This window comes from Pelecanus crispus, chromosome 20 (assembly GCF_030463565.1).
Source record: "Pelecanus crispus isolate bPelCri1 chromosome 20, bPelCri1.pri, whole genome shotgun sequence".
NCBI lineage: Eukaryota > Metazoa > Chordata > Aves > Pelecaniformes > Pelecanidae > Pelecanus > Pelecanus crispus.
The window spans coordinates 262,398-285,275 of record NC_134662.1 but is presented as its reverse complement, the minus strand read 5'-3'; positions in this window follow the sequence as shown (position 1 = coordinate 285,275).

Genomic DNA, 22,878 nt, shown 5'->3' with positions numbered 1-22,878 from the left:
ACCTGAGAATGTGTGTTGGGAGTGCTGGGAGGCAAAGCCAGGGTAGATGGGCAGAGTGCGTTTGGCTGTGAAAGCGGTGTCAAGGGAAGGTGAGGACCAGCAACAGCTCTAAGCCCTTAGATGTAGCGTGTGTCAGAAATCGCTTGGGTATTTGCTCTTTGGGAAGTGGTCTGTGCCGGCAGTGATAGTGAGATTCAACCTGAGAATGTGTTTTGGGAGTGCTGGGAGGCAAAACCAGCGTAGATGGGCAGAGTGTGTTTGGCTGTGAAAGCGGTGTCAAGGGAAGGTTAGGACCAGCCACAGCTCTAAGGCCTTAGATGTAGCGTATGTCAGAAATCGGTTGGGTGTTTGCACTTTGGGAGGTGGTCTGCGCCAGGAGTGAGAGAGAGATTGAACTTGAGAATGTGTGTTGGGAGTGCTGAGAGGCAAGGCAAAGGCAGATGGGCAGAGTGTGTTTGGCTGTGAAAGCGGTGTCAAGGGAAGGTGTGGACCAGCAACAGCTCTAAGCCCTTAGGCCTATCGTATGGAGAAATGCCTTGGGTATTTTCACTTCGGGAGGTGGTCTGTGCCGGGAGTGAGAGTGAGATTGAGCCTGACAATGTGTGTTGGGAGTGCTGGGAGGCAAAGCCAGGGTAGATGGGCAGAGTGTGTTTGGCTGTGAAAGCGGTGTCAAGGGAAGGTGAGGACCAGCCACAGCTCTAAGCCCTTAGATGTAGCGTGTGTCAGAAATCGCTTGGGTATTTGCTCTTTGGGAAGTGGTCTGTGCCGGCAGTGATAGTGAGATTCAACCTGCGAATGTGTTTTGGGAGTGCTGGGAGGCAAAACCAGCGTAGATGGCTAGAGTGTGTTTGGCTGTGAAAGCGGTGTCAAGGGAAGGTGAGGACCAGCCACAGCTCTAAGGCCTTAGATGTAGCGTGTGTCAGAAATCGCTTGGGTGTTGGCATTTTGGGAGGTGGTCTGTGCCGGTAGTGAGAGTGTGTTGGGAGTGCTGGGAGGGAAGGCAAAGGCAGATGGGCAGAGTGTGTTTGGCTGTGAAAGCGGTGTCAAGGGAAGGTGAGGAGCAGCAACAGCTCTAAGGCCTTAGATGTAGCGTGTGTCAGAAATCGCTTGGGTATTTGCTCTTTGGGAAGTGGTCTGTGCCGGCAGTGATAGTGAGATTCAACCTGAGAATGTGTGTTGGGAGTGCTGGGAGGCAAAACCAGCGTAGATGGGCAGAGTGTGTTTGGCTGTGAAAGCGGTGTCAAGGGAAGGTGAGGACCAGCCACAGCTCTAAGCCCTTAGATGTAGCGTATGTCAGAAATCGGTTGGGTGTTTGCACTTTGGGAGGTGGTCTGCGCCAGGAGTGAGAGAGAGATTGAACTTGAGAATGTGTGTTGGGAGTGCTGAGAGGCAAGGCAAAGGCAGATGGGCAGAGTGTGTTTGGCTGTGAAAGCGGTGTCAAGGGAAGGTGTGGACCAGCAACAGCTCTAAGCCCTTAGGCCTATCGTATGGAGAAATGCCTTGGGTATTTTCACTTCGGGAGGTGGTCTGTGCCGGGAGTGAGAGTGAGATTGAGCCTGAGAATGTGTGTTGGGAGTGCTGGGAGGCAAAGCCAGGGTAGATGGGCAGAGTGTGTTTGGCTGTGAAAGCGGTGTCAAGGGAAGGTGAGGACCAGCAACAGCTCTAAGGCCTTAGATGTAGCGTGTGTCAGAAATCGCTTGGGTATTTGCTCTTTGGGAAGTGGTCTGTGCCGGCAGTGATAGTGAGATTCAACCTGCGAATGTGTTTTGGGAGTGCTGGGTGGCAAAACCAGCGTAGATGGGCAGAGTGTGTTTGGCTGTGAAAGCGGTGTCAAGGGAAGGTGAGGACCAGCCACAGCTCTAAGCCCTTAGATGTAGCGTATGTCAGAAATCGGTTGGGTGTTTGCACTTTGGGAGGTGGTCTGCGCCAGGAGTGAGAGAGAGATTGAGCCTGAGAATGTGTGTTGGGAGTGCTGGGAGGCAAAGCCAGGGTAGATGGGCAGAGTGTGTTTGGCTGTGAAAGCGGTGTCAAGGGAAGGTGAAGACCAGCAACAGCTCTAAGCCCTTAGATGTAGCGTGTGTCAGAAATCGCTTGGGTATTTTCACTTTGGGAGGTGGTCTGCGCCAGGAGTGAGAGAGAGATTGAACTTGAGAATGTGCGTTGGGAGTGCTGGGAGGCAAGGGCAGCGCTGATGGCCAGAGTGTGTTTGGCTGTGAAAGCGGTGTCAAGGGAAGGTGAGGACCAGCAACAGCTCTAAGCCCTTAGATGTAGCATGTGGCAGAAATCCCTTGGGTGTTTTGACTTTGGGAGGTGGTCTGTGCAGGGAGTGAGAGTGAGAGCGTGAGTGTGCTTGAGAACGTGTGTTGGGAGTGCTGGGAGGCAAGGGCAGCGCAGATGGGCAGAGTGTGTTTGGCTGTGAAAGCGGTGTCAAGGGAAGGTGAGGACAAGCAACAGCTCTAAGCCCTTAGATGTAGCGTTTGTCAGAAATCGCTTGGACGTTTGCACTTTGGGAGGTGGTCTGTGCCGGGAGTGAGAGTGTTTTGGGAGTGCTGGGACGCAAGGCAAAGGCAGATGGGCAGAGTGTGTTTGGCTGTGAAAGCGGTGTCAAGGGAAGGTGAGGAGCAGCAACAGCTCTAAGGCCTTAGATGTAGCGTGTGTCAGAAATCGCTTGGGTATTTGCTCTTTGGGAAGTGGTCTGTGCCGGCAGTGATAGTGAGATTCAACCTGAGAATGTGTTTTGGGAGTGCTGGGAGGCAAAACCAGCGTAGATGGCCAGAGTGTGTTTGGCTGTGAAAGCGGTGTCAAGGGAAGGTGAGGACCAGCCACAGCTCTAAGCCCTTAGATGTAGCGTATGTCAGAAATCGGTTGGGTGTTTGCACTTTGGGAGGTGGTCTGCGCCAGGAGTGAGAGAGAGATTGAGCCTGAGAATGTGTGTTGGGAGTGCTGGGAGGCAAAACCAGGGTAGATGGGCAGAGTGTGTTTGGCTGTGAAAGCGGTGTCAAGGGAAGGTGAGGACCAGCAACAGCTCTAAGGCCTTAGGCCTATCTTATGGGAGAAATGCCTTGGGTATTTTCACTTTGGGAGGTGGTCTGTGCTGGGAGTGAGAGTGAGAGTGAGCCTGAGAATGTGTGTTGGGAGTGCTGGGAGGCAAAGCCAGGGTGGATGGGCAGAGTGTGCTTGGCTGTGAAAGCGGTATCAAGGGAAGGTGAGGACCAGCAACAGCTCTAAGCTCTTAGATGTAGCGTGTGTCAGAAATCGCTTGGGTGTTTGCATTTTGGGAGGTGGTCTGTGCCGATAGTGAGAGTGAGTTGTGAGTGCTGTGAGGCAAGGGCAGCGCAGATGGCCAGAGTGTGTTTGTCTGTGAAAGCAGTGTCAAGGGAAGGTGAGGACCAGCAACAGCTCTAAGCCCTTAGGCCTATCGTATGGGAGAAATGGCTTGGGTATTTTCACTTTGGGAGGTGGTCTGTGCTGGGAGTGAGAGTGAGAGTGAGCCTGAGAATGTGTGTTGGGAGTGCTGGGAGGCAAAGCCAGGGTGGATGGGCAGAGTGTGCTTGGCTGTGAAAGCGGTATCAAGGGAAGGTGAGGACCAGCAACAGCTCTAAGCTCTTAGATGTAGCGTGTGTCAGAAATCGCTTGGGTGTTTGCATTTTGGGAGGTGGTCTGTGCCGATAGTGAGAGTGAGTTGTGAGTGCTGTGAGGCAAGGGCAGCGCAGATGGCCAGAGTGTGTTTGTCTGTGAAAGCAGTGTCAAGGGAAGGTGAGGACCAGCAACAGCTCTAAGCCCTTAGGCCTATCGTATGGGAGAAATGGCTTGGACGTTTGCACTTTGGGAGGTGGTGTGTGCCGGGAGTGAGAGTGATAGTGAGCCTGAGAATGTGTGTTGGGAGTGCTGGGAGGCAAGGGCAGCGCAGATGGGCAGAGTGCGTTTGGCTGTGAAAGCGGTGTCAAGGGAAGGTGAGGACCAGTCACAGCTCTAAGCCCGTAGATGTAGCGTGTGTCAGAAATGGCTTGGTTATTTTCACTTCGGGAGGTGGTCTGTGCTAGGAGTCAGAGTGAGAGCGTGAGCGTGCCTGAGAATGTGTGTTGGGAGTGCTGGGAGGCAAGGGCAGCGCAGATGGGCAGAGTGCGTTTTTCTGTGAAAGCGGTGTCAAGGGAAGGTGAGGACCAGCAACAGCTCTAAGCCCTTAGATGTAGCGTGTGTCAGAAATCGCTTGGGTGTTGGCATTTTGGGAGGTGGTCTGTGCCGGTAGTGAGAGTGTGTTGGGAGTGCTGGGAGGGAAGGCAAAGGCAGATGGCCAGAGTGTGTTTGGCTGTGAAAGCGGTGTCAAGGGAAGGTGAGGAGCAGCAACAGCTCTAAGCCCTTAGATGTAGCATGCGGCAGAAATCGCTTGGGTGTTGGCACTTTGGGAGGTGTTGTGTGCCGGGAGTGAGTGTGAGATTGAGCCTGACAATGTGTGTTGGGAGTGCTGGGAGGCAAAGCCAGGGTAGATGGGCAGAGTGTGTTTGGCTGTGAAAGCGGTGTCAAGGGAAGGTGAAGACCAGCAACAGCTCTAAGCCCTTAGATGTAGCGTGTGTCAGAAATCGCTTGGGTGTTGGCATTTTGGGAGGTGGTCTGTGCCGGGAGTGAGAGTGTGTTGGGAGTGCTGGGAGGGAAGGCAAAGGCAGATGGGCAGAGTGTGTTTGGCTGTGAAAGCGGTGTCAAGGGAAGGTGAGGAGCAGCAACAGCTCTAAGGCCTTAGATGTAGCGTGTGTCAGAAATCGCTTGGGTATTTGCTCTTTGGGAAGTGGTCTGTGCCGGCAGTGATAGTGAGATTCAACCTGAGAATGTGTTTTGGGAGTGCTGGGAGGCAAAACCAGCGTAGATGGGCAGAGTGTGTTTGGCTGTGAAAGCGGTGTCAAGGGAAGGTGAGGACCAGCCACAGCTCTAAGCCCTTAGATGTAGCGTATGTCAGAAATCGGTTGGGTGTTTGCACTTTGGGAGGTGGTCTGCGCCTGGAGTGAGAGAGAGATTGAGCCTGAGAATGTGTGTTGGGAGTGCTGGGAGGCAAAGCCAGGGTAGATGGGCAGAGTGTGTTTGGCTGTGAAAGCGGTGTCAAGGGAAGGTGAGGACCAGCAACAGCTCTAAACCCTCAGGCCTATCGTAGGGGAGAAATGGCTTGGACGTTTGCACTTTGGGAGGTGGTCTGTGCCGGGAGTGAGAGTGATAGTGAGCCTGAGAATGTGTGTTGGGAGTGCCTGGAGGCAAGGGCAGCGCAGATGGGCAGAGTGCGTTTGGCTGTGAAAGCGGTGTCAAGGGAAGGTGAGGACCAGCAACAGCTCTAAGGCCTTAGATGTAGCGTGTGTCAGAAATCGCTTGGGTATTTTCACTTTGGGACGTGGTCTGTGCCGGGAGTGAGAATGAGATTCAACCTGAGAATGTGTGTTGGGAGTGCTGGGAGGCAAAGCCAGGGTAGATGGGCAGAGTGCGTTTGGCTGTGAAAGCGGTGTCAAGGGAAGGTGAGGACCAGCAACAGCTCTAAGCCCTTAGATGTAGCGTGTGTCAGAAATCGCTTGGGTATTTGCTCTTTGGGAAGTGGTCTGTGCCGGCAGTGATAGTGAGATTCAACCTGAGAATGTGTTTTGGGAGTGCTGGGAGGCAAAACCAGCGTAGATGGCCAGAGTGTGTTTGGCTGTGAAAGCGGTGTCAAGGGAAGGTTAGGACCAGCCACAGCTCTAAGGCCTTAGATGTAGCGTATGTCAGAAATCGGTTGGGTGTTTGCACTTTGGGAGGTGGTCTGCGCCAGGAGTGAGAGAGAGATTGAACTTGAGAATGTGTGTTGGGAGTGCTGAGAGGCAAGGCAAAGGCAGATGGGCAGAGTGTGTTTGGCTGTGAAAGCGGTGTCAAGGGAAGGTGTGGACCAGCAACAGCTCTAAGCCCTTAGGCCTATCGTATGGAGAAATGCCTTGGGTATTTTCACTTCGGGAGGTGGTCTGTGCCGGGAGTGAGAGTGAGATTGAGCCTGACAATGTGTGTTGGGAGTGCTGGGAGGCAAAGCCAGGGTAGATGGGCAGAGTGTGTTTGGCTGTGAAAGCGGTGTCAAGGGAAGGTGAGGACCAGCCACAGCTCTAAGCCCTTAGATGTAGCGTGTGTCAGAAATCGCTTGGGTATTTGCTCTTTGGGAAGTGGTCTGTGCCGGCAGTGATAGTGAGATTCAACCTGCGAATGTGTTTTGGGAGTGCTGGGAGGCAAAACCAGCGTAGATGGCCAGAGTGTGTTTGGCTGTGAAAGCGGTGTCAAGGGAAGGTGAGGACCAGCCACAGCTCTAAGCCCTTAGATGTAGCGTGTGTCAGAAATCGCTTGGGTGTTGGCATTTTGGGAGGTGGTCTGTGCCGGTAGTGAGAGTGTGTTGGGAGTGCTGGGAGGGAAGGCAAAGGCAGATGGGCAGAGTGTGTTTGGCTGTGAAAGCGGTGTCAAGGGAAGGTGAGGAGCAGCAACAGCTCTAAGGCCTTAGATGTAGCGTGTGTCAGAAATCGCTTGGGTATTTGCTCTTTGGGAAGTGGTCTGTGCCGGCAGTGATAGTGAGATTCAACCTGAGAATGTGTTTTGGGAGTGCTGGGAGGCAAAACCAGCGTAGATGGGCAGAGTGTGTTTGGCTGTGAAAGCGGGTGTCAAGGGAAGGTGAGGACCAGCCACAGCTCTAAGCCCTTAGATGTAGCGTATGTCAGAAATCGGTTGGGTGTTTGCACTTTGGGAGGTGGTCTGCGCCAGGAGTGAGAGAGAGATTGAGCCTGAGAATGTGTGTTGGGAGTGCTGGGAGGCAAAGCCAGGGTAGATGGGCAGAGTGTGTTTGGCTGTGAAAGCGGTGTCAAGGGAAGGTGAAGACCAGCAACAGCTCTAAGCCCTTAGATGTAGCGTGTGTCAGAAATCGCTTGGGTATTTTCACTTTGGGAGGTGGTCTGCGCCAGGAGTGAGAGAGAGATTGAACTTGAGAATGTGCGTTGGGAGTGCTGGGAGGCAAGGGCAGCGCTGATGGCCAGAGTGTGTTTGGCTGTGAAAGCGGTGTCAAGGGAAGGTGAGGACCAGCAACAGCTCTAAGCCCTTAGATGTAGCATGTGGCAGAAATCCCTTGGGTGTTTTGACTTTGGGAGGTGGTCTGTGCAGGGAGTGAGAGTGAGAGCGTGAGTGTGCTTGAGAACGTGTGTTGGGAGTGCTGGGAGGCAAGGGCAGCGCAGATGGGCAGAGTGTGTTTGGCTGTGAAAGCGGTGTCAAGGGAAGGTGAGGACAAGCAACAGCTCTAAGCCCTTAGATGTAGCGTTTGTCAGAAATCGCTTGGACGTTTGCACTTTGGGAGGTGGTCTGTGCCGGGAGTGAGAGTGTTTTGGGAGTGCTGGGACGCAAGGCAAAGGCAGATGGGCAGAGTGTGTTTGGCTGTGAAAGCGGTGTCAAGGGAAGGTGAGGACCAGCAACAGCTCTAAGGCCTTAGATGTAGCGTGTGTCAGAAATCGCTTGGGTATTTGCTCTTTGGGAAGTGGTCTGTGCCGGCAGTGATAGTGAGATTCATCCTGAGAATGTGTTTTGGGAGTGCTGGGAGGCAAAACCAGCGTAGATGGGCAGAGTGTGTTTGGCTGTGAAAGCGGTGTCAAGGGAAGGTGAGGACCAGCCACAGCTCTAAGCCCTTAGATGTAGCGTATGTCAGAAATCGGTTGGGTGTTTGCACTTTGGGAGGTGGTCTGCGCCTGGAGTGAGAGAGAGATTGAACTTGAGAATGTGTGTTGGGAGTGCTGAGAGGCAAGGCAAAGGCAGATGGCCAGAGTGTGTTTGGCTGTGAAAGCGGTGTCAAGGGAAGGTGAGGACCAGCAACAGCTCTAAGCACTTAGGCCTATCGTGTGGGAGAAATGGCTTGGAGGTTTGCACTTTGGGAGGTGGTCTTTGCCGGGAGTGAGAATGAGAGTGAGCCTGAGAAGGTGTGTTGGGAGTGCTGGGAGTTGAGGCAAAGGCAGATGGGCAGAGTGTGTTTGGCTGTGAAAGCGGTGTCAAGGGAAGGTGAGGACCAGCCACAGCTCTAAGCCCTTAGATGTAGCGTATGTCAGAAATCGGTTGGGTGTTTGCACTTTGGGAGGTGGTCTGCGCCTGGAGTGAGAGAGAGATTGAGCCTGAGAATGTGTGTTGGGAGTGCTGGGATGCAAAACCAGGGTAGATGGCCAGAGTGTGTTTGGCTGTGAAAGCGGTGTCAAGGGAAGGTGAGGACCAGCAACAGCTCTAAACCCTCAGGCCTATCGTAGGGGAGAAATGGCTTGGACGTTTGCACTTTGGGAGGTGGTCTGTGCCGGGAGTGAGAGTGATAGTGAGCCTGAGAATGTGTGTTGGGAGTGCCTGGAGGCAAGGGCAGCGCAGATGGGCAGAGTGCGTTTGGCTGTGAAAGCGGTGTCAAGGGAAGGTGAGGACCAGCAACAGCTCTAAGCCCTTAGATGTAGCGTGTGTCAGAAATCGCTTGGGTATTTTCACTTTGGGACGTGGTCTGTGCCGGGAGTGAGAATGAGATTCAACCTGAGAATGTGTGTTGGGAGTGCTGGGAGGCAAAGCCAGGGTAGATGGGCAGAGTGCGTTTGGCTGTGAAAGCGGTGTCAAGGGAAGGTGAGGACCAGCAACAGCTCTAAGCCCTTAGATGTAGCGTGTGTCAGAAATCGCTTGGGTGTTGGCATTTTGGGAGGTGGTCTGTGCCGATAGTGAGAGTGAGTTGTGAGTGCTGTGAGGCAAGGGCAGCGCAGATGGCCAGAGTGTGTTTGTCTGTGAAAGCAGTGTCAAGGGAAGGTGAGGACCAGCAACAGCTCTAAGCCCTTAGGCCTATCGTATGGGAGAAATGGCTTGGACATTTGCACTTTGGGAGGTGGTGTGTGCCGGGAGTGAGAGTGAGAGTGAGCCTGAGAATGTGTGTTGGGAGTGCTGGGAGGCAAGGGCAGCGCAGATGGGCAGAGTGCGTTTGGCTGTGAAAGCGGTGTCAAGGGAAGGTGAGGACCAGTCACAGCTCTAAGCCCGTAGATGTAGCGTGTGTCAGAAATGGCTTGGTTATTTTCACTTCGGGAGGTGGTCTGTGCTAGGAGTCAGAGTGAGAGCGTGAGCGTGCCTGAGAATGTGTGTTGGGAGTGCTGGGAGGCAAGGGCAGCGCAGATGGGCAGAGTGCGTTTGGCTGTGAAAGCGGTGTCAAGGGAAGGTGAGGACCAGCAACAGCTCTAAGCCCTTAGATGTAGCGTGTGTCAGAAATCGCTTGGGTGTTGGCATTTTGGGAGGTGGTCTGTGCCGGTAGTGAGAGTGTGTTGGGAGTGCTGGGAGGGAAGGCAAAGGCAGATGGCCAGAGTGTGTTTGGCTGTGAAAGCGGTGTCAAGGGAAGGTGAGGAGCAGCAACAGCTCTAAGCCCTTAGATGTAGCATGCGGCAGAAATCGCTTGGGTGTTGGCACTTTGGGAGGTGTTGTGTGCCGGGAGTGAGTGTGAGATTGAGCCTGACAATGTGTGTTGGGAGTGCTGGGAGGCAAAGCCAGGGTAGATGGGCAGAGTGTGTTTGGCTGTGAAAGCGGTGTCAAGGGAAGGTGAAGACCAGCAACAGCTCTAAGGCCTTAGATGTAGCGTGTGTCAGAAATCGCTTGGGTGTTGGCATTTTGGGAGGTGGTCTGCGCCAGGAGTGAGAGAGAGATTGAACTTGAGAATGTGTGTTGGGAGTGCTGAGAGGCAAGGCAAAGGCAGATGGGCAGAGTGTGTTTGGCTGTGAAAGCGGTGTCAAGGGAAGGTGTGGACCAGCAACAGCTCTAAGCCCTTAGGCCTATCGTATGGAGAAATGCCTTGGGTATTTTCACTTCGGGAGGTGGTCTGTGCCGGGAGTGAGAGTGAGATTGAGCCTGACAATGTGTGTTGGGAGTGCTGGGAGGCAAAGCCAGGGTAGATGGGCAGAGTGTGTTTGGCTGTGAAAGCGGTGTCAAGGGAAGGTGAGGACCAGCCACAGCTCTAAGCCCTTAGATGTAGCGTGTGTCAGAAATCGCTTGGGTATTTGCTCTTTGGGAAGTGGTCTGTGCCGGCAGTGATAGTGAGATTCAACCTGCGAATGTGTTTTGGGAGTGCTGGGAGGCAAAACCAGCGTAGATGGCCAGAGTGTGTTTGGCTGTGAAAGCGGTGTCAAGGGAAGGTGAGGACCAGCCACAGCTCTAAGCCCTTAGATGTAGCGTGTGTCAGAAATCGCTTGGGTGTTGGCATTTTGGGAGGTGGTCTGTGCCGGTAGTGAGAGTGTGTTGGGAGTGCTGGGAGGGAAGGCAAAGGCAGATGGGCAGAGTGTGTTTGGCTGTGAAAGCGGTGTCAAGGGAAGGTGAGGAGCAGCAACAGCTCTAAGGCCTTAGATGTAGCGTGTGTCAGAAATCGCTTGGGTATTTGCTCTTTGGGAAGTGGTCTGTGCCGGCAGTGATAGTGAGATTCAACCTGAGAATGTGTTTTGGGAGTGCTGGGAGGCAAAACCAGCGTAGATGGCCAGAGTGTGTTTGGCTGTGAAAGCGGTGTCAAGGGAAGGTGAGGACCAGCCACAGCTCTAAGCCCTTAGATGTAGCGTATGTCAGAAATCGGTTGGGTGTTTGCACTTTGGGAGGTGGTCTGCGCCAGGAGTGAGAGAGAGATTGAACTTGAGAATGTGTGTTGGGAGTGCTGAGAGGCAAGGCAAAGGCAGATGGCCAGAGTGTGTTTGGCTGTGAAAGCGGTGTCAAGGGAAGGTGAGGACCAGCAACAGCTCTAAGCACTTAGGCCTATCGTGTGGGAGAAATGGCTTGGAGGTTTGCACTTTGGGAGGTGGTCTGTGCCGGGAGTGAGAATGAGAGTGAGCCTGAGAATGTGTGTTGGGAGTGCTGGGAGTTGAGGCAAAGGCAGATGGGCAGAGTGTGTTTGGCTGTGAAAGCGGTGTCAAGGGAAGGTGAGGACCAGCCACAGCTCTAAGCCCTTAGATGTAGCGTATGTCAGAAATCGGTTGGGTGTTTGCACTTTGGGAGGTGGTCTGCGCCAGGAGTGAGAGAGAGATTGAGCCTGAGAATGTGTGTTGGGAGTGCTGGGAGGCAAAGCCAGGGTAGATGGCCAGAGTGTGTTTGGCTGTGAAAGCGGTGTCAAGGGAAGGTGAGGACCAGCAACAGCTCTAAGGCCTTAGGCCTATCGTATGGGAGAAATGCCTTGGGTATTTTCACTTTGGGAGGTGGTCTGTGCTGGGAGTGAGAGTGAGAGTGAGCCTGAGAATGTGTGTTGGGAGTGCTGGGAGGCAAAGCCAGGGTGGATGGGCAGAGTGTGCTTGGCTGTGAAAGCGGTATCAAGGGAAGGTGAGGACCAGCAACAGCTCTAAGCTCTTAGATGTAGCGTGTGTCAGAAATCGCTTGGGTGTTTGCATTTTGGGAGGTGGTCTGTGCCGATAGTGAGAGTGAGTTGTGAGTGCTGTGAGGCAAGGGCAGCGCAGATGGCCAGAGTGTGTTTGTCTGTGAAAGCAGTGTCAAGGGAAGGTGAGGACCAGCAACAGCTCTAAGCCCTTAGGCCTATCGTATGGGAGAAATGGCTTGGGTATTTTCACTTTGGGACGTGGTCTGTGCTGGGAGTGAGAGTGAGAGTGAGCCTGAGAATGTGTGTTGGGAGTGCTGGGAGGCAAAGCCAGGGTAGATGGGCAGAGTGTGCTTGGCTGTGAAAGCGGTATCAAGGGAAGGTGAGGACCAGCAACAGCTCTAAGCTCTTAGATGTAGCGTGTGTCAGAAATCGCTTGGGTGTTTGCATTTTGGGAGGTGGTCTGTGCCGATAGTGAGAGTGAGTTGTGAGTGCTGTGAGGCAAGGGCAGCGCAGATGGCCAGAGTGTGTTTGTCTGTGAAAGCAGTGTCAAGGGAAGGTGAGGACCAGCAACAGCTCTAAGCCCTTAGGCCTATCGTATGGGAGAAATGGCTTGGACGTTTGCACTTTGGGAGGTGGTGTGTGCCGGGAGTGAGAGTGATAGTGAGCCTGAGAATGTGTGTTGGGAGTGCTGGGAGGCAAGGGCAGCGCAGATGGGCAGAGTGCGTTTGGCTGTGAAAGCGGTGTCAAGGGAAGGTGAGGACCAGTCACAGCTCTAAGCCCGTAGATGTAGCGTGTGTCAGAAATGGCTTGGTTATTTTCACTTCGGGAGGTGGTCTGTGCTAGGAGTCAGAGTGAGAGCGTGAGCGTGCCTGAGAATGTGTGTTGGGAGTGCTGGGAGGCAAGGGCAGCGCAGATGGGCAGAGTGCGTTTGGCTGTGAAAGCGGTGTCAAGGGAAGGTGAGGACCAGCAACAGCTCTAAGCCCTTAGATGTAGCGTGTGTCAGAAATCGCTTGGGTGTTGGCATTTTGGGAGGTGGTCTGTGCCGGTAGTGAGAGTGTGTTGGGAGTGCTGGGAGGGAAAGCAAAGGCAGATGGGCAGAGTGTGTTTGGCTGTGAAAGCGGTGTCAAGGGAAGGTGAGGAGCAGCAACAGCTCTAAGCCCTTAGATGTAGCATGCGGCAGAAATCGCTTGGGTGTTGGCACTTTGGGAGGTGTTGTGTGCCGGGAGTGAGTGTGAGATTGAGCCTGACAATGTGTGTTGGGAGTGCTGGGAGGCAAAGCCAGGGTAGATGGGCAGAGTGTGTTTGGCTGTGAAAGCGGTGTCAAGGGAAGGTGAAGACCAGCAACAGCTCTAAGGCCTTAGATGTAGCGTGTGTCAGAAATCGCTTGGGTGTTGGCATTTTGGGAGGTGGTCTGTGCCGGGAGTGAGAGTGTGTTGGGAGTGCTGGGAGGGAAGGCAAAGGCAGATGGGCAGAGTGTGTTTGGCTGTGAAAGCGGTGTCAAGGGAAGGTGAGGAGCAGCAACAGCTCTAAGCCCTTAGATGTAGCGTGTGTCAGAAATCGCTTGGGTATTTGCTCTTTGGGAAGTGGTCTGTGCCGGCAGTGATAGTGAGATTCAACCTGAGAATGTGTTTTGGGAGTGCTGGGAGGCAAAACCAGCGTAGATGGGCAGAGTGTGTTTGGCTGTGAAAGCGGTGTCAAGGGAAGGTGAGGACCAGCCACAGCTCTAAGCCCTTAGATGTAGCGTATGTCAGAAATCGGTTGGGTGTTTGCACTTTGGGAGGTGGTCTGCGCCTGGAGTGAGAGAGAGATTGAGCCTGAGAATGTGTGTTGGGAGTGCTGGGAGGCAAAGCCAGGGTAGATGGGCAGAGTGTGTTTGGCTGTGAAAGCGGTGTCAAGGGAAGGTGAGGACCAGCAACAGCTCTAAACCCTCAGGCCTATCGTAGGGGAGAAATGGCTTGGACGTTTGCACTTTGGGAGGTGGTCTGTGCCGGGAGTGAGAGTGATAGTGAGCCTGAGAATGTGTGTTGGGAGTGCCTGGAGGCAAGGGCAGCGCAGATGGGCAGAGTGCGTTTGGCTGTGAAAGCGGTGTCAAGGGAAGGTGAGGACCAGCAACAGCTCTAAGCCCTTAGATGTAGCGTGTGTCAGAAATCGCTTGGGTATTTTCACTTTGGGACGTGGTCTGTGCCGGGAGTGAGAATGAGATTCAACCTGAGAATGTGTGTTGGGAGTGCTGGGAGGCAAAGCCAGGGTAGATGGGCAGAGTGCGTTTGGCTGTGAAAGCGGTGTCAAGGGAAGGTGAGGACCAGCAACAGCTCTAAGCCCTTAGATGTAGCGTGTGTCAGAAATCGCTTGGGTATTTGCTCTTTGGGAAGTGGTCTGTGCCGGCAGTGATAGTGAGATTCAACCTGCGAATGTGTTTTGGGAGTGCTGGGAGGCAAAACCAGCGTAGATGGCCAGAGTGTGTTTGGCTGTGAAAGCGGTGTCAAGGGAAGGTTAGGACCAGCCACAGCTCTAAGGCCTTAGATGTAGCGTATGTCAGAAATCGGTTGGGTGTTTGCACTTTGGGAGGTGGTCTGCGCCAGGAGTGAGAGAGAGATTGAACTTGAGAATGTGTGTTGGGAGTGCTGAGAGGCAAGGCAAAGGCAGATGGGCAGAGTGTGTTTGGCTGTGAAAGCGGTGTCAAGGGAAGGTGTGGACCAGCAACAGCTCTAAGCCCTTAGGCCTATCGTATGGAGAAATGCCTTGGGTATTTTCACTTCGGGAGGTGGTCTGTGCCGGGAGTGAGAGTGAGATTGAGCCTGACAATGTGTGTTGGGAGTGCTGGGAGGCAAAGCCAGGGTAGATGGGCAGAGTGTGTTTGGCTGTGAAAGCGGTGTCAAGGGAAGGTGAGGACCAGCCACAGCTCTAAGCCCTTAGATGTAGCGTGTGTCAGAAATCGCTTGGGTATTTGCTCTTTGGGAAGTGGTCTGTGCCGGCAGTGATAGTGAGATTCAACCTGCGAATGTGTTTTGGGAGTGCTGGGAGGCAAAACCAGCGTAGATGGGCAGAGTGTGTTTGGCTGTGAAAGCGGTGTCAAGGGAAGGTGAGGACCAGCCACAGCTCTAAGCCCTTAGATGTAGCGTGTGTCAGAAATCGCTTGGGTGTTGGCATTTTGGGAGGTGGTCTGTGCCGGTAGTGAGAGTGTGTTGGGAGTGCTGGGAGGGAAGGCAAAGGCAGATGGGCAGAGTGTGTTTGGCTGTGAAAGCGGTGTCAAGGGAAGGTGAGGAGCAGCAACAGCTCTAAGGCCTTAGATGTAGCGTGTGTCAGAAATCGCTTGGGTATTTGCTCTTTGGGAAGTGGTCTGTGCCGGCAGTGATAGTGAGATTCAACCTGAGAATGTGTTTTGGGAGTGCTGGGTGGCAAAACCAGCGTAGATGGGCAGAGTGTGTTTGGCTGTGAAAGCGGTGTCAAGGGAAGGTGAGGACCAGCCACAGCTCTAAGGCCTTAGATGTAGCGTATGTCAGAAATCGGTTGGGTGTTTGCACTTTGGGAGGTGGTCTGCGCCAGGAGTGAGAGAGAGATTGAGCCTGAGAATGTGTGTTGGGAGTGCTGGGAGGCAAAGCCAGGGTAGATGGGCAGAGTGTGTTTGGCTGTGAAAGCGGTGTCAAGGGAAGGTGAAGACCAGCAACAGCTCTAAGCCCTTAGATGTAGCGTGTGTCAGAAATCGCTTGGGTATTTTCACTTTGGGAGGTGGTCTGCGCCAGGAGTGAGAGAGAGATTGAACTTGAGAATGTGCGTTGGGAGTGCTGGGAGGCAAGGGCAGCGCTGATGGCCAGAGTGTGTTTGGCTGTGAAAGCGGTGTCAAGGGAAGGTGAGGACCAGCAACAGCTCTAAGCTCTTAGATGTAGCATGTGGCAGAAATCCCTTGGGTGTTTTGACTTTGGGAGGTGGTCTGTGCAGGGAGTGAGAGTGAGAGCGTGAGTGTGCTTGAGAACGTGTGTTGGGAGTGCTGGGAGGCAAGGGCAGCGCAGATGGGCAGAGTGTGTTTGGCTGTGAAAGCGGTGTCAAGGGAAGGTGAGGACAAGCAACAGCTCTAAGCCCTTAGATGTAGCGTTTGTCAGAAATCGCTTGGACGTTTGCACTTTGGGAGGTGGTCTGTGCCGGGAGTGAGAGTGTTTTGGGAGTGCTGGGACGCAAGGCAAAGGCAGATGGGCAGAGTGTGTTTGGCTGTGAAAGCGGTGTCAAGGGAAGGTGAGGACCAGCAACAGCTCTAAGGCCTTAGATGTAGCGTGTGTCAGAAATCGCTTGGGTATTTGCTCTTTGGGAAGTGGTCTGTGCCGGCAGTGATAGTGAGATTCATCCTGAGAATGTGTTTTGGGAGTGCTGGGAGGCAAAACCAGCGTAGATGGGCAGAGTGTGTTTGGCTGTGAAAGCGGTGTCAAGGGAAGGTGAGGACCAGCCACAGCTCTAAGCCCTTAGATGTAGCGTATGTCAGAAATCGGTTGGGTGTTTGCACTTTGGGAGGTGGTCTGCGCCAGGAGTGAGAGAGAGATTGAACTTGAGAATGTGTGTTGGGAGTGCTGAGAGGCAAGGCAAAGGCAGATGGCCAGAGTGTGTTTGGCTGTGAAAGCGGTGTCAAGGGAAGGTGAGGACCAGCAACAGCTCTAAGCACTTAGGCCTATCGTGTGGGAGAAATGGCTTGGAGGTTTGCACTTTGGGAGGTGGTCTTTGCCGGGAGTGAGAATGAGAGTGAGCCTGAGAATGTGTGTTGGGAGTGCTGGGAGTTGAGGCAAAGGCAGATGGGCAGAGTGTGTTTGGCTGTGAAAGCGGTGTCAAGGGAAGGTGAGGACCAGCAACAGCTCTAAGCCCTTAGATGTAGCGTATGTCAGAAATCGGTTGGGTGTTTGCACTTTGGGAGGTGGTCTGCGCCTGGAGTGAGAGAGAGATTGAGCCTGAGAATGTGTGTTGGGAGTGCTGGGAGGCAAAGCCAGGGTAGATAGCCAGAGTGTGTTTGGCTGTGAAAGCGGTGTCAAGGGAAGGTGAGGACCAGCAACAGCTCTAAACCCTCAGGCCTATCGCAGGGGAGAAATGGCTTGGACGTTTGCACTTTGGGAGGTGGTCTGTGCCGGGAGTGAGAGTGATAGTGAGCCTGAGAATGTGTGTTGGGAGTGCCTGGAGGCAAGGGCAGCGCAGATGGGCAGAGTGCGTTTGGCTGTGAAAGCGGTGTCAAGGGAAGGTGAGGACCAGCAACAGCTCTAAGGCCTTAGATGTAGCGTGTGTCAGAAATCGCTTGGGTATTTTCACTTTGGGACGTGGTCTGTGCCGGGAGTGAGAATGAGATTCAACCTGAGAATGTGTGTTGGGAGTGCTGGGAGGCAAAGCCAGGGTAGATGGGCAGAGTGCGTTTGGCTGTGAAAGCGGTGTCAAGGGAAGGTGAGGACCAGCAACAGCTCTAAGCCCTTAGATGTAGCGTGTGTCAGAAATCGCTTGGGTGTTGGCATTTTGGGAGGTGGTCTGTGCCGATAGTGAGAGTGAGTTGTGAGTGCTGTGAGGCAAGGGCAGCGCAGATGGCCAGAGTGTGTTTGTCTGTGAAAGCAGTGTCAAGGGAAGGTGAGGACCAGCAACAGCTCTAAGCCCTTAGGCCTATCGTATGGGAGAAATGGCTTGGACGTTTGCACTTTGGGAGGTGGTGTGTGCCGGGAGTGAGAGTGAGAGTGAGCCTGAGAATGTGTGTTGGGAGTGCTGGGAGGCAAGGGCAGCGCAGATGGGCAGAGTGCGTTTGGCTGTGAAAGCGGTGTCAAGGGAAGGTGAGGACCAGTCACAGCTCTAAGCCCGTAGATGTAGCGTGTGTCAGAAATGGCTTGGTTATTTTCACTTCGGGAGGTGGTCTGTGCTAGGAGTCAGAGTGAGAGCGTGAGCGTGCCTGAGAATGTGTGTTGGGAGTGCTGGGAGGCAAGGGCAGCGCAGATGGGCAGAGTGCGTTTGGCTGTGAAAGCGGTGTCAAGGGAAGGTGAGGACCAGCAACAGCTCTAAGCCCTTAGATGTAGCGTGTGTCAGAAATCGCTTGGGTGTTGGCATTTTGGGAGGTGGTCTGTGCCGGTAGTGAGAGTGTGTTGGGAGTGCTGGGAGGGAAGGCAAAGGCAGATGGCCAGAGTGTGTTTGGCTGTGAAAGCGGTGTCAAGGGAAGGTGAGGAGCAGCAACAGCTCTAAGCCCTTAGATGTAGCATGCGGCAGAAATCGCTTGGGTGTTGGCACTTTGGGAGGTGTTGTGTGCCGGGAGTGAGTGTGAGATTGAGCCTGACAATGTGTGTTGGGAGTGCTGGGAGGCAAAGCCAGGGTAGATGGGCAGAGTGTGTTTGGCTGTGAAAGCGGTGTCAAGGGAAGGTGAAGACCAGCAACAGCTCTAAGCCCTTAGATGTAGCGTGTGTCAGAAATCGCTTGGGTGTTGGCATTTTGGGAGGTGGTCTGTGCCGGGAGTGAGAGTGTGTTGGGAGTGCTGGGAGGGAAGGCAAAGGCAGATGGGCAGAGTGTGTTTGGCTGTGAAAGCGGTGTCAAGGGAAGGTGAGGAGCAGCAACAGCTCTAAGGCCTTAGATGTAGCGTGTGTCAGAAATCGCTTGGGTATTTGCTCTTTGGGAAGTGGTCTGTGCCGGCAGTGATAGTGAGATTCAACCTGAGAATGTGTTTTGGGAGTGCTGGGAGGCAAAACCAGCGTAGATGGGCAGAGTGTGTTTGGCTGTGAAAGCGGTGTCAAGGGAAGGTGAGGACCAGCCACAGCTCTAAGCCCTTAGATGTAGCGTATGTCAGAAATCGGTTGGGTGTTTGCACTTTGGGAGGTGGTCTGCGCCTGGAGTGAGAGAGAGATTGAGCCTGAGAATGTGTGTTGGGAGTGCTGGGAGGCAAAGCCAGGGTAGATGGCCAGAGTGTGTTTGGCTGTGAAAGCGGTGTCAAGGGAAGGTGAGGACCAGCAACAGCTCTAAACCCTCAGGCCTATCGTAGGGGAGAAATGGCTTGGACGTTTGCACTTTGGGAGGTGGTCTGTGCCGGGAGTGAGAGTGATAGTGAGCCTGAGAATGTGTGTTGGGAGTGCCTGGAGGCAAGGGCAGCGCAGATGGGCAGAGTGCGTTTGGCTGTGAAAGCGGTGTCAAGGGAAGGTGAGGACCAGCAACAGCTCTAAGGCCTTAGATGTAGCGTGTGTCAGAAATCGCTTGGGTATTTTCACTTTGGGACGTGGTCTGTGCCGGGAGTGAGAATGAGATTCAACCTGAGAATGTGTGTTGGGAGTGCTGGGAGGCAAAGCCAGGGTAGATGGGCAGAGTGCGTTTGGCTGTGAAAGCGGTGTCAAGGGAAGGTGAGGACCAGCAACAGCTCTAAGCCCTTAGATGTAGCGTGTGTCAGAAATCGCTTGGGTATTTGCTCTTTGGGAAGTGGTCTGTGCCGGCAGTGATAGTGAGATTCAACCTGAGAATGTGTTTTGGGAGTGCTGGGAGGCAAAACCAGCGTAGATGGCCAGAGTGTGTTTGGCTGTGAAAGCGGTGTCAAGGGAAGGTTAGGACCAGCCACAGCTCTAAGGCCTTAGATGTAGCGTATGTCAGAAATCGGTTGGGTGTTTGCACTTTGGGAGGTGGTCTGCGCCAGGAGTGAGAGAGAGATTGAACTTGAGAATGTGTGTTGGGAGTGCTGAGAGGCAAGGCAAAGGCAGATGGGCAGAGTGTGTTTGGCTGTGAAAGCGGTGTCAAGGGAAGGTGTGGACCAGCAACAGCTCTAAGCCCTTAGGCCTATCGTATGGAGAAATGCCTTGGGTATTTTCACTTCGGGAGGTGGTCTGTGCCGGGAGTGAGAGTGAGATTGAGCCTGACAATGTGTGTTGGGAGTGCTGGGAGGCAAAGCCAGGGTAGATGGGCAGAGTGTGTTTGGCTGTGAAAGCGGTGTCAAGGGAAGGTGAGGACCAGCCACAGCTCTAAGCCCTTAGATGTAGCGTGTGTCAGAAATCGCTTGGGTATTTGCTCTTTGGGAAGTGGTCTGTGCCGGCAGTGATAGTGAGATTCAACCTGCGAATGTGTTTTGGGAGTGCTGGGAGGCAAAACCAGCGTAGATGGCCAGAGTGTGTTTGGCTGTGAAAGCGGTGTCAAGGGAAGGTGAGGACCAGCCACAGCTCTAAGCCCTTAGATGTAGCGTGTGTCAGAAATCGCTTGGGTGTTGGCATTTTGGGAGGTGGTCTGTGCCGGTAGTGAGAGTGTGTTGGGAGTGCTGGGAGGGAAGGCAAAGGCAGATGGGCAGAGTGTGTTTGGCTGTGAAAGCGGTGTCAAGGGAAGGTGAGGAGCAGCAACAGCTCTAAGGCCTTAGATGTAGCGTGTGTCAGAAATCGCTTGGGTATTTGCTCTTTGGGAAGTGGTCTGTGCCGGCAGTGATAGTGAGATTCAACCTGAGAATGTGTTTTGGGAGTGCTGGGAGGCAAAACCAGCGTAGATGGGCAGAGTGTGTTTGGCTGTGAAAGCGGTGTCAAGGGAAGGTGAGGACCAGCCACAGCTCTAAGCCCTTAGATGTAGCGTATGTCAGAAATCGGTTGGGTGTTTGCACTTTGGGAGGTGGTCTGCGCCAGGAGTGAGAGAGAGATTGAGCCTGAGAATGTGTGTTGGGAGTGCTGGGAGGCAAAGCCAGGGTAGATGGGCAGAGTGTGTTTGGCTGTGAAAGCGGTGTCAAGGGAAGGTGAAGACCAGCAACAGCTCTAAGCCCTTAGATGTAGCGTGTGTCAGAAATCGCTTGGGTATTTTCACTTTGGGAGGTGGTCTGCGCCAGGAGTGAGAGAGAGATTGAACTTGAGAATGTGCGTTGGGAGTGCTGGGAGGCAAGGGCAGCGCTGATGGCCAGAGTGTGTTTGGCTGTGAAAGCGGTGTCAAGGGAAGGTGAGGACCAGCAACAGCTCTAAGCCCTTAGATGTAGCATGTGGCAGAAATCCCTTGGGTGTTTTGACTTTGGGAGGTGGTCTGTGCAGGGAGTGAGAGTGAGAGCGTGAGTGTGCTTGAGAACGTGTGTTGGGAGTGCTGGGAGGCAAGGGCAGCGCAGATGGGCAGAGTGTGTTTGGCTGTGAAAGCGGTGTCAAGGGAAGGTGAGGACAAGCAACAGCTCTAAGCCCTTAGATGTAGCGTTTGTCAGAAATCGCTTGGACGTTTGCACTTTGGGAGGTGGTCTGTGCCGGGAGTGAGAGTGTTTTGGGAGTGCTGGGACGCAAGGCAAAGGCAGATGGGCAGAGTGTGTTTGGCTGTGAAAGCGGTGTCAAGGGAAGGTGAGGACCAGCAACAGCTCTAAGGCCTTAGATGTAGCGTGTGTCAGAAATCGCTTGGGTATTTGCTCTTTGGGAAGTGGTCTGTGCCGGCAGTGATAGTGAGATTCATCCTGAGAATGTGTTTTGGGAGTGCTGGGAGGCAAAACCAGCGTAGATGGGCAGAGTGTGTTTGGCTGTGAAAGCGGTGTCAAGGGAAGGTGAGGACCAGCCACAGCTCTAAGCCCTTAGATGTAGCGTATGTCAGAAATCGGTTGGGTGTTTGCACTTTGGGAGGTGGTCTGCGCCTGGAGTGAGAGAGAGATTGAACTTGAGAATGTGTGTTGGGAGTGCTGAGAGGCAAGGCAAAGGCAGATGGCCAGAGTGTGTTTGGCTGTGAAAGCGGTGTCAAGGGAAGGTGAGGACCAGCAACAGCTCTAAGCACTTAGGCCTATCGTGTGGGAGAAATGGCTTGGAGGTTTGCACTTTGGGAGGTGGTCTTTGCCGGGAGTGAGAATGAGAGTGAGCCTGAGAAGGTGTGTTGGGAGTGCTGGGAGTTGAGGCAAAGGCAGATGGGCAGAGTGTGTTTGGCTGTGAAAGCGGTGTCAAGGGAAGGTGAGGACCAGCCACAGCTCTAAGCCCTTAGATGTAGCGTATGTCAGAAATCGGTTGGGTGTTTGCACTTTGGGAGGTGGTCTGCGCCTGGAGTGAGAGAGAGATTGAGCCTGAGAATGTGTGTTGGGAGTGCTGGGATGCAAAACCAGGGTAGATGGCCAGAGTGTGTTTGGCTGTGAAAGCGGTGTCAAGGGAAGGTGAGGACCAGCAACAGCTCTAAACCCTCAGGCCTATCGTAGGGGAGAAATGGCTTGGACGTTTGCACTTTGGGAGGTGGTCTGTGCCGGGAGTGAGAGTGATAGTGAGCCTGAGAATGTGTGTTGGGAGTGCCTGGAGGCAAGGGCAGCGCAGATGGGCAGAGTGCGTTTGGCTGTGAAAGCGGTGTCAAGGGAAGGTGAGGACCAGCAACAGCTCTAAGGCCTTAGATGTAGCGTGTGTCAGAAATCGCTTGGGTATTTTCACTTTGGGACGTGGTCTGTGCCGGGAGTGAGAATGAGATTCAACCTGAGAATGTGTGTTGGGAGTGCTGGGAGGCAAAGCCAGGGTAGATGGGCAGAGTGCGTTTGGCTGTGAAAGCGGTGTCAAGGGAAGGTGAGGACCAGCAACAGCTCTAAGCCCTTAGATGTAGCGTGTGTCAGAAATCGCTTGGGTGTTGGCATTTTGGGAGGTGGTCTGTGCCGATAGTGAGAGTGAGTTGTGAGTGCTGTGAGGCAAGGGCAGCGCAGATGGCCAGAGTGTGTTTGTCTGTGAAAGCAGTGTCAAGGGAAGGTGAGGACCAGCAACAGCTCTAAGCCCTTAGGCCTATCGTATGGGAGAAATGGCTTGGACATTTGCACTTTGGGAGGTGGTGTGTGCCGGGAGTGAGAGTGAGAGTGAGCCTGAGAATGTGTGTTGGGAGTGCTGGGAGGCAAGGGCAGCGCAGATGGGCAGAGTGCGTTTGGCTGTGAAAGCGGTGTCAAGGGAAGGTGAGGACCAGTCACAGCTCTAAGCCCGTAGATGTAGCGTGTGTCAGAAATGGCTTGGTTATTTTCACTTCGGGAGGTGGTCTGTGCTAGGAGTCAGAGTGAGAGCGTGAGCGTGCCTGAGAATGTGTGTTGGGAGTGCTGGGAGGCAAGGGCAGCGCAGATGGGCAGAGTGCGTTTGGCTGTGAAAGCGGTGTCAAGGGAAGGTGAGGACCAGCAACAGCTCTAAGCCCTTAGATGTAGCGTGTGTCAGAAATCGCTTGGGTGTTGGCATTTTGGGAGGTGGTCTGTGCCGGTAGTGAGAGTGTGTTGGGAGTGCTGGGAGGGAAGGCAAAGGCAGATGGCCAGAGTGTGTTTGGCTGTGAAAGCGGTGTCAAGGGAAGGTGAGGACCAGCAACAGCTCTAAGCCCTTAGATGTAGCATGCGGCAGAAATCGCTTGGGTGTTGGCACTTTGGGAGGTGTTGTGTGCCGGGAGTGAGTGTGAGATTGAGCCTGACAATGTGTGTTGGGAGTGCTGGGAGGCAAAGCCAGGGTAGATGGGCAGAGTGTGTTTGGCTGTGAAAGCGGTGTCAAGGGAAGGTGAAGACCAGCAACAGCTCTAAGGCCTTAGATGTAGCGTGTGTCAGAAATCGCTTGGGTGTTGGCATTTTGGGAGGTGGTCTGCGCCAGGAGTGAGAGAGAGATTGAACTTGAGAATGTGTGTTGGGAGTGCTGAGAGGCAAGGCAAAGGCAGATGGGCAGAGTGTGTTT